This window comes from Vitis riparia, chromosome 14 (assembly GCF_004353265.1).
Source record: "Vitis riparia cultivar Riparia Gloire de Montpellier isolate 1030 chromosome 14, EGFV_Vit.rip_1.0, whole genome shotgun sequence".
Lineage (NCBI taxonomy): Eukaryota > Viridiplantae > Streptophyta > Magnoliopsida > Vitales > Vitaceae > Vitis > Vitis riparia.
Window position 1 is genome coordinate 7,264,917 of NC_048444.1, and position 11,490 is coordinate 7,276,406.

Below are 11,490 nucleotides of genomic sequence, written 5' to 3' on the forward strand. Positions count from 1 at the left end.
TAAAAACTCCAAAAATCCTCCAAAAAGAAAACCTCACTCTCTAGCAATCCTCTTTTCCAAAACTCTCCCGCTACTACCCACCATGCTCTATTCTTCCCTCTCTAGCAAACCTGCTCTGTTTTTCTCAGCCTTCTCTCTCACCCCCCGTCCTCTCCATTAAAAAATATCCTCTGTTCTCTAAATCTCCTCCCCCTCTCTCACTGCAGCCTCCCACCTCAAAAAATGTCCCCCCCAAAAAAAATATCTCCAACGGCCTGCTCCCAGACCAACCTCGCACAGCTGCCTCACTCCACTATTGTGATTCTCTAGCAACTAGTCAAAATGTGACACGTGGCTTCCCCCAGATGGTGGCACCTGGTTAAAAGCAAGCTGCAAAAAATGAGCCCCAAATGGGGGTCTACAACTTGACTTTGAGGTGTATTGATTGTGTTTTTCACGAGTTTTCATCCATTCCAATTGGCTTAGTGGCTCCTAAGAATTGTACAAGGATTTGCAGAAGAATAATGGTATGAAAATAAGAGAAATCATGATGTTTTAGAGGTGATGTCGGTTTTGGTGTGCTAAGTTGATACCAAATCTAGTGCTAGGAAGGCCACTATCAAAGTTGTTAGATAAATGATATTTTTTTTTAAAACATACACAAAACTTAGTTCTCAATGAATCATTTTCTTTTTCTTCCAATATTTAATTTATTTTACTATCAATATTATATTTTGTGAAACCAAGGTTTGGTTAATCTTGATTTTGATGATAACAAAACAAAGTTTAGAACTAATGATTATATTTCAAGTGTGATTAGGCAATATGATTTCCAAAATGGTAATTATAAAGACAAATCAAGCCAAAGAGAAATCATGAAGAAAAAGACCACCTCAAAGAGAAGTGTTTTTCAAGACCCAAGCTTCATAAGATCTCTTTGTAAGGTTGTTGGTGCACTTAGGATTTTCACACGTTTCATGCAACTTAGAAAACTCGGTTTATTCTTTAAAACTTCAATTTCATTAAAACCCGAGTTTTTAACTAATGTACTTTAGGCAAAATATTTTATAATTGGCTTAATAATTCACCTAAAGACCTTGCCTAAGTGTTAGAAAAGAAAGGAATTAAAAAAATAGGTTTTCGGGGCCAAAAAGGCTCAACCGGTCAAGTTTATGGCCAACCGGCTCAACCGGTTGAGGAACCGGTCGACTGGTTGTGCTTGTCCGATCGAGAGATGCCAAAAAGTTTCTCTCTCCCAGTGACCTTCTCTTCCCGGTCGAGGTGATTCTCTTTCCGATCGAGGACCGGTCGAGGCTCAACGGTCACCTGCCAAGCATTAAATGCTAATGGCTAGTCAACCGGTCGACCCCTACCTTGACCGGTCGAACCCCCATACAACTAGTTTGACTTTTCTCTTCTATAAAAAGGCTCCAATCTTCATTGTTTAAAAAGCTTAACCTTCCCAAACCTTTCTTGAATATATTTAAGCCTTGAAAGAGTATTTTTGAGTGCACCATTGTTCTTAAACTTGCATATGTTTAGTGCACCATTCAATCTTAGTTTTCTTATATCATTTGAGCTTAAAGTGTTTATACTAGGATTTTGTGAGATCATTTATTTGTATATCTTTGAGATGAAGTTTCTCAAGAGTAGGATATTTCTTGAAAAGTGTAAAGGGTGCTTGGAGCCAAAAGTCCAAGAAGGTGAATTGAAACCATAATCCAATTGTATTGCTTGAAGGCTTGGTTTGGAAGCCTTGAATTGGTGCAACCTCAAGCTTGGGATTGAAGCTAGAGAAGAGTGGATGTAGGTTGGGTTACGCCGAACCACTATAAACTCTTGTGTTTGCATTCTCTTTTTCTTACTTTTTTAATTTATATGCAATTGTCTTTATATTGCTTATTATATACTTGCATATAATTGTCTCTTACATTCACATAGTTTAAATTTGCAAAAAGAGACCATCACCCTATTCCCCCCTCCCCCTCTCTAGGGTGATTGCCATAGGTTGGATTAGCCTAATTTTTCTAACATATTTGAATTAATAATTAGTTTTCGATAAAGTTTTTTAGCAATGTTCACAAGCATATTGGAAAGAAAGGTTTGAATCTATTCTTACTATAACTATAAAGCAACAATTATAGTTGAAAAATGAAAATGAATCTATGTTTTCAATAAATTTTATACAATCATATAAGAAAATAAGAGATTTAAAGTTATTGTTAGTATAACTATAAATAATTAATAATAATTGAAAAGTGAAAATGAATATGAAAACTTAAGTTGGTAATTAGTTTTCAATGAGTTTCAACATACTTTTACAAGAGAGAGACGTTTTAATAAATCTCAACAATCTTCACAAGCGTAGTATATGAGAAGAGAGAAAAGAGAAATTTTGAATCTATTCTTAATATAATCATAAATTCTTAATAATGTGTACTGAAAATAGAAAGAATGAGAGGAAAATTCATAATAATGAACATAGAAGGTGCAAAATAAGCTCATATTATAAAGGAAATGAAGTGAAATCCACAAATTGATTTGATATTAGATGAGTGGCCTTGATGTGATCTTTAGGTAGACATGGCCCACACATTGGTGTAGATAGAAGCTGATACTAGTCCTCTTGACAAATTTGTGGGATCAAATAAATGAGATCCCTAGTAATTCTAAAGTACATGTTCCTTTTGTCCTAAAAGTTACTTAGCTTATGCTCCTAATAATTCAAATGTTTTCAATCAAAGAATAATATAATTTCATTAAGATAGACAAATGAAACAAGAAATTGGAAATAATATATATATTAAATTGGTAATTTTATTATTTATTGAAATACTATGATTTTGTTTGTATTTCAATTGATTTGGGTGTATGTAATATGTTGATTTTCATTTTGTTAAAATAAAACAAAAATCGGAAATAATAGGAAATTATATATGATATTGCATACTTTCTTAGCAATAGAACATCTCTTTCACTTCATTTTTTCTTCTAAAGGATGATAGTATATTATTTCTTGAATATATATCGACTGTTTATACTCAACCAAAATTATTTTTGTGTTATATTTACCTTGATTACCTTGTTGTAGTAGTATCTTCTAATTTAATTGCAGGGTCTATCACTTTTAGATTGATATATGATAGGACATGCAACGTGGACTCTAAATGACATGAGGTTTTTCTATAGAGTACATAATTCAATTGGAATCCATTCAAAAACTATGACTAAAAAGCATTGTCACAACCCAATTTGGATTGATATGGAACTTGACTCATAATCCTAAAACTCGGAATTTTGACTCTAAGGGTAAGGGTAAATGTGTCTAAGTTGATAGTCACGGTGGTTCATATTGATATTTAACTCATTATAAAACAATTTTTATTATTTAGTTTAAAAAAGAATGCATCTCTTCGGTCCAAAATATCTTACGAGTTCATGGTAGGAAAATATATAAAGACATCATCAATGTTGAACTAAGTAAGATCTTAACTATCATTGTCACAGTATTCAATCCATTTGTAAGTTCAAAATAAGAATATTGTCAATTCATATATATATATATATATATATATATATATATATATATATATATATATATATATATATATATATATCATATAATTCCAATCTTTGCATGACCTTTTACATAAACAAATTACTATTAACCTAATCACACCCAACATAGAGTAACTGAATTGATTATTCTATTAGAATGGAATATTTTCTCAAGTGTTCAATTGTCTAATAGAGGTTCCCTAAATTTGACAACTATATCTAAAGAGAATTGGGCAAATAAGATACTATGCTCAATAGTATGTCTTACAAGTAAGAAAGGAGATACAAAAATTTAGACATGCTCAATATTTATGAGAATAAAAGTATCATTCATTGCATTTAATATAACATTAATAATATACATTGTTAGAAAAATTGGGCTAATTTAACCTAAGATAATCACCTTAGAGGAGGGATGAGGGAGGAGGGAGGAGGGAGGAGGGGGGGGGGGGGGGGGGGTGAAAAAAGTGATGGTCTATTTTTACAAATTTAAATTATATGAATGCAAGAGACAATTATATGCAAATATATAATAAAACAATATAAAGACAATTGTATATAAAGTAAAAGAGTAGGGAAGAGAGAATGCAAATACAAGATTTTTATAGTGGTTCGGTGCAACCTAACTCATGTCCACTCTCCTCTAACTTCAATCCTAAGCTTGAGATTCTACTAATTCAAAGCTTTCAAATCAAACCTTCAATCAATACAATTAAATTATGGTTCCAATCCACCATCTTAGACTTTTGGCTCAATGCACTCTTTATAATCTTCAAGAGATACTTCACTCTTCAATAACCCCTCAAGTGATACCCCACACTTGAGAATCTCTAAGTGATACTTCACACTTAGATTCTTTCTCTTAAAGATTTACAAATGAAGATAAGAAATAATTTTACAAAATCCTAGTACAAAACTTTAGTCTCAAATGTACAAGAAAAATTAGGATTGAAAGGTGTACTAATGATATGCAAGTTTTAGAACGATGGTGCACTAAAAAACACTCTTCCAAGGCTCAAATATATTTAAGAAATATTTAGGAAGGTTAAACTTTTGAAATAATGAAGATTAAAGCCTTTTTATAGAGGAAAAAAGTCATACTAGTTGTTGGGGGTTCGTTCGATTGAGCTCTAGTTTGACTGATTCACTAGCTGTTAGCATTTAATGCATGACAGGTCATCGTTGGACCTTGACCGCTCCTCGACCGATTAAGGTTTAACCTTGACTGGTTGAAGTTTAATCTTGACTGGTTGAACAAGCGTTCTGTAAGAGAAATAAGGTTTTTGAACCCCTCGACCGGTTGAGTTGAACAAGTTGATTGGTTGAGCTAATAGGTCGATTTGTTCCTCATCTAGTTCAACCGATTGAGCCATTTTTGGCTTAACAACCATTTTTTTCAACTTAAACCCTTTTAAACAAGTTTGAAAAGCTTTTGATACATGGTTTTAGTTGAAAATAAGAAATCATCCAATTTTAAAAGATTTAAAACTAAATAACTCTTGAATGATTTTGGTGTATAAATGAATAAAGTAATGTATGAAAAACCTAATGCACCAACAACCTTATAAAGAGATCCTATGAAATTTAGGTCTTAAAAAAAACTTCTCTTTAAGGTCTTCTTCTTCTTATAGATTTCCCTTTGGCTTGATTTTGTCTTTGAGATTGTCACTTTAAAAATCTTTTTGCCTAATTATACTTGAAATATGATCATTAGTTCCAAACTTTGTTTTGTTATTATCAAAACTGAGATTAACCAAATTTTGATTTCACATACACAATGATCATAAACACAAATGAAAGTGAGTTTGAATCAAGCATGTGCCTAAGTGATGTTCAAGAGGTCAAGCACTCTAACCATATGAAAGGTCTTGTTATCAATTTCACTATGAAAAAATATTCTCATGATGTCTTAAAGTGGTAGACAACTCTTTGCTTTGCAATACAATAATAGGGAGATCATGAGTTCATAGCATAAAGGAATTCTTATCCACTTATTAGTAGAAAAATCTTCGTGATTGTGAATGGGTAGATTGATATATAGGGTTCATTATAGAAAGGTGACACTATGAGAATATGATTTGAGTGTTTGAGAAGAAGCCTTAGCTTAGGAATCTTAGGTTTCCTTCTCTTATCCATTAATAACCGTCATAACTCAAGTTCTAGTATAATATGTGAATGAAGAGATGTGAGTATCCTTCACAACTAAGAGCTTGAGGAGGCGTAGCTTTTTCAAAGTGATGATTGTCAAAAGATCCTTAGTCATAGTATTATATATAAAATCATGTAAATGTAATTCCTAAGGGATAATGTGAATGTATTATCAAAATTTGCTTGAACATACTTAGATATACAAAAGGTTAGTCCAAGGTTGATCTAGCATTGCTTGAATGTCAAGGAGAAATATATTCCAATAAAGTAAAAAAAAAAAAAAACAAGAAATTTAGCCCTAAAGTGGTATTCTAGAACAGATGTTATACACTAGGTTATCTAGAAAGTTCAATACCATGAGCGGTGTGGGGATGTTTCACTAACATAAGTCACATGTTCACACAAGGAAGTATGTTAAATCCCTAATCATCATTGCACCTACCAACTCAGAGCCTATTGTAACCATAGTTGCACAAATCTTTCCCACACATTAAATGAGCATCAAGTACCCTAAAAAAGTACTCCTCTCACACCACTCCTCTCAGTACTATGTGGTCGTGTCTTACTGTGGGCATCGGTCAACTACTCCGTAGGACAATCATATATAACCATTTGCAAAGAATTGTGGGGAAGGGGGGAGGGGGGTTTGTAGGAAAAAAAAAATACCATTAGAGCACCTAAGATTGTTCTTTTTTTTTTCATCAATTTCCCTTTTTCACCTATAACTTAACCATCAAAGGCTTTACGACAACTAAAGACTTGAACTATTCACTTTCCATTTCATGATTGTAGGGTTTAGAGAAACTAGGAACAATTAAGCAAAAAAAGGGAGCTAACAAGTGGTTTTGCAACTATGGTGGTGGTAGCTAAAAAAAATTAGAATTTACATGTGTGAGTTGATTTTATAGATCTCAACAAAGTGTGACAAAATGATTATCCTCACCTTTTATATATCAACCTAGAAAATGACAAACAAGACAAACTCCTCTCTTTCATAAATACTAACCACTCTCTTTCATAAATATTCTTAGAGGTTATAATATAGCCCTCGAGGACTCGTAGATGAAGAGAAGACATTCTTCTTCTCATTACATAAACCATACTTTCATCAATTGATGTTGTTTCGCTAGAATACCAAAGAGTAACTAAATAAGTTTTAGTCTCAAAAGGTGAAGAACCTTAAGATTTGTTTGATGTTAAAACAATTATTAAAACAATTTATGAAAATAATTTTTTAAAAACAATTCTCAATTTCTCTTTAGGAACTTAAATAACTTAAATATATATAAACAGCATGATAAATAAGAAAAAATGTAGGGACTCTATAAAAACAATTACATTTAGTGATCTTAGGGTCCTCACATCTCGAATACACAGAGCAGTGTCGCTTCTCTCCCTCACACAGCCTCATGCAAACAGGGCCTAGGGTTTCCTGTTTGATAATAAAATACTGGAGGGCATGGTGAATTTGCATTATTCATGACACTGGTCCATGATTCAGATTCACCATGCCCATTGCATTGGGAAAGGTATGGCTCGATGCTGCTTTCTTTCCCTTTTTTTTTTCCTCAAATTCGTTTGATATCCCTTTGAATAATGCAATTTAGTGATAAATTTTATGATTCTTTTTCTTCAAATTTTCTTGAAATAAACAATCCTACTTTTGAACCCAGATACCCTAAATGTTCAACTATCAAAAATGGTAGAGAGAAAAGAAACCCTAATTTAGGTATGCATGAGGTCTAGCAAAGAAGAAACTTACCGTACCATGCGATGTTTCGTAGAGGAGTAGGACTACATTCTCTGAAACAGGTGTTCTTCATTTTCATATAAAATCTTGGAAATTGGTGAGGAATGGAAAAAGAAAAATTAGATGATAATTCAATTCTCTTATTTCGTTGCAATTGAAAGTGCGTTGGAAACTTAAATCTAATAATAACATTTGAAATTTTGTGTTTTTTGAAATTTGTTTTTATAGTTTCAAAATGCCCTTTCACAAATTTTCGTATCCAGTTCTCCGAAACTGAAAGGGAAAGGGAAAGGGAAAGGGAGAAAAAAAAAATGGTTTTAAGGAATAAAATTTCTAAGAAATTTAACTGTCCTATTTAATTAAGAAAAAAATAAAAGAAAGTGAAGTATAGTTAACATTCTGCAAATTTCTCTACGGTTCAAAATTTGTAGGCTTTGTGTTTTCTTAAAAAAGGGATCATATTAGAAAATAATCTTGAGTTTATATTTTTGTTCCCTTTCCCTTTTCTCTTCATTGTCTGTAAAGTTTGAGATTCTAAAGAGGCTAAAACTCTCACAAAAGATAAATTCAGATTCATGATTCTCTAATACTGAAATATAACTTTCTGGGTCACCAAGGAGCTCCATGGTGGCCATGAAACTAGCATGCTGCTCTGCTGACTGGCATCTTCTGTTGTTCTTCCAGGTTGCCTACTGTTCCTCCTTTCTTCTTTGGCCATTCATTCAGAGCCTATATGTGGCACCATTGCCCATGGGTCTGCATGGGAGTTGCAACCCAGTTTGTGTCCTTAGTTTCTGGGAAGAAGAAGGGATCGATTTGGTCCTTCTTCAACCTCCATGTCTTGCTCTTGGTGAGGTTGGCAGAAAAGTGGGGTCATTGGCCTTGAATAATGTAATGATTGTTCCTTTGTTTAATTGGCAGGAGTGAAATGGTTTTTGTGTTGCAATGTTCTAGTCCGTAACCCCCACAAACATTAGAGGAAAAAAAGGAAAAAATTGTTTAGTGTTTACCTTTGAATTTATGTGGCTGATTTCTGTCTCTTTTTGTGATCAGAGTTCATCTTGTTCTTCTCTCTGCCGTTTTTCTCCAGTATTACTGCCCTTTGTTCCTCCTAGTCAAAATTTCTCTTTAATGGCAGGAACTCCTTCAGCACTGGCCTCTTAGATTCTTCAGATTCCATATTTCACTACTCTTCTCATCTTCCTTTTTGAAAACCTCAACAGTTGGAACCAAGAAAACAAGAAAATAAAGTAAATAAACAATTACCAATTGATCAGAATCATTAAAAGTAAAAACTTCAAAGAGCCCCCTAGAAGATAGCCTACCATACTTGAGAATCAATGTGCAATAAGGATTTGTTTTTGTAGTCATTCATCTTGACCATCTCTTGCTCTAACTTCTCAAGAGTCAAGATCATCATTCAGTGCCTCCAATCTCTCAGAAACACCCTTAGTTTTAGAAAGGTAATCCAAAGATCGGTGTTGTTGTTGGGGATGTAAGTCTATTTTTGGCACCCAAACTCAATTCCAGAGAGCTTGAAGATTATTGGATCTCTGTGTGGTGAAATCTGAGTACAAGAGGAAACAGGAGGGGTGGTTTTGAGTTATGAAAAAAGAGAGAAGAAGGTGAGAATTGGGATTAGGGCATTGAAAAATCCCTAGAGAAGGCTTTGGTGACATCAGAGATTCTCCGTGTGAAGTTCTTTCAGGTTTTGATAGCCACATATCCTTGCTCAGGTTGTCGCATATCTGCTGTTCTCTAGGTAACGTATATCTGTCTGGCTCTTTCCAATTTATGCTGTTCACAACTTTTACCTAACGTATATCTGTTGTTACCTTGCCTATGTAACACAATTTGACATCAACGGGGTGTTGCAAATAAAATATTAATAATACTAGAATGGATAAGTTAGATGTGATTAGTTATCATTTGTGTATGCTATAAATAAAATACTTGTGACAAAACAAGGAATGAAGAAAATAAAGTAGTTAATTAATTGTATGAATCTGGATGGAGAATAATTTCACAAAATTATATTTTATGAAAAAAGAATAGTAAAAGTAAAAGGCATTAATTGAATACTGCTCAGCAATGCTGTGTGTGTGCATGCGTTCATCTCAACCAATTAAATATTTATTTTTGCTAAAGATAGGTTGAAAAGTGGCTTTCAATCATGTTATATTTTAGGCATTGAATTAAGTTAGTGGATAATTTTGAAGTATCAAATCAAAGTACAGGATTTAGCTTCAGCTTGCTTATGAGACTCGACATAGATCCATGTGTCAAAAAGGCGAAATAAATAGTCTTAGTATAATTGTAAATCATCAATTATACTCGGAAAAAAAGAAGAAGTGAAAGAGTGGAGAATGTTGAGTTGATAATTAGTTTTTTTGTAAGTCGTATTACCCTTATAAGAAATATGAGAGGAGGGCAATTTAAGATGTAAAATGACATTATGGTTTAATCACTAGAATGAATTGCCTTACTTTGTTACTAATAATTTTGTCCTTAAGATGGAAACATTGGATAAACCATGTTACATCTTGGACCTATCTGAGACCCATGTGCTAATTGTAGCCTAATTGCATAACCTGGTTTTGGGTCCTAATCATGGTTGGTCCTAACCTGGTTTAAAGAAATCCTTTCTTCTTCTTCTTCTTCTTTTATTTTATTTTTTTATTTTTTTGAGCTGAATGTTCTGTGCTTATTGATGGATAACATTTTTCTTAAAATATGAGGTAAAATTTGTTTTCATTTTTACTGTCCTGCACAAACCCATTTGTATCAGTCCATCTCTCTTTGAACCATGGTTACATATGTTATCTTCATTGAAGGGACAAGTTTCTCCTGCACAAAATAGAGTTAAATGAACCTGTTGTAATGCAAATGGTAGATGCAAATTATATTATGTTTGTGTACTAGTAACCACAATCATGATTGTTCTGATAAAGAAAAATATAATCATGATTTCTAAATTCTAAGAACACTGACTTAAAAGTAATAGACTGTTCGGATTCTGTTTTTGAACTTTATAGGTAAACATAAGTTAGACATCTGGTGAAACAAAATTCTACTAGGGGCAAAAGCATATGAGCTTGGCATTGAAATTTTTTTACCAAAAGTTCCAATATTTCTGTCTCTTGTCTCTGAAGGATCTTACTGAGTTTGAAACAGATTTTTGGCAAAACTGAAGTTACTATTGGCACTGTCTTGCAAAAGGGGACAGTGGAGAAAGCTGTGTTATTTTCATCTGTTATCAATTTTGCAGTCTCTTTTAGAAATTGCTTCAAATTTGCTGAGCATTCATTAAATTTCATTTATATGAAATAAAAAAGGAATCAATTGATTCACATTATCATTGCTGTGGAACCAGGAACTTGAAAATGTGGGGTGAACTTCTATGGAATGATGTCCCAGAAATTCAAGAAGGGTTGGATATGTATTCAGTCAAACAATTTGGATCAAATTGAGCACCGAATCAAACCTGAAACAGATCAAAGAAAATTGTTCATGTGATGTTGGGTTGCTGAGAAGATGGGAAAGCCCAAGAATCTGAAATTTTGCTCAGGTTGCTTTTCATGCATTTTTTTTTCTTTCTTCTCCTGATTAGTCATTTATTTATTTATTTATTTTTACAGTTCCAACTCTTTGAGGTTATGAAACAAGAAGGCGAGAGGATGAAACAAAGTATGAAATCTGAAGAATCTAAGGATTCCGAACTGAAGGAATTCTTGCCATTAAACAGAAGCTTTGATGAGGAAGAACAAAAGACAGTAATCCTGGAGAAAGGATGGCAGGGAAGGGAAGAATTAGGTGAAATATGGCCATGGAAAGAAGCACAAATCAGCCATTGAAATTCCAAAGGCAAACCCTCAACTATAATTTTCCTTTTTCTCTTGTGTTTTGAAGGTTAATAGAATTTTGCAGTTAAAAAATCCTTTTATGCCTCTAATTTTAGAGCCTGGTTTGTGGTTGGGTTCCTTGTCACTCAGACCATGCAACTTACCAAAGAGATCAAATAACAGATTACCAATTTGGAAATATTTCATTTTTTT

At 33.2% G+C, this 11,490-nt stretch overlaps 1 long non-coding RNA gene across 1 annotated transcript; it reads left to right on the forward strand.

Moving 5' to 3' along the window:
- The first annotated feature begins 7,047 nt into the window (after positions 1–7,047).
- Positions 7,048–11,490, forward strand: LOC117929577. The gene is made up of 4 exons (XR_004653776.1): positions 7,048–7,214; positions 8,120–9,197; positions 10,809–11,003; positions 11,074–11,490. It is a non-coding gene; the product is annotated as an uncharacterized LOC117929577 (long non-coding RNA).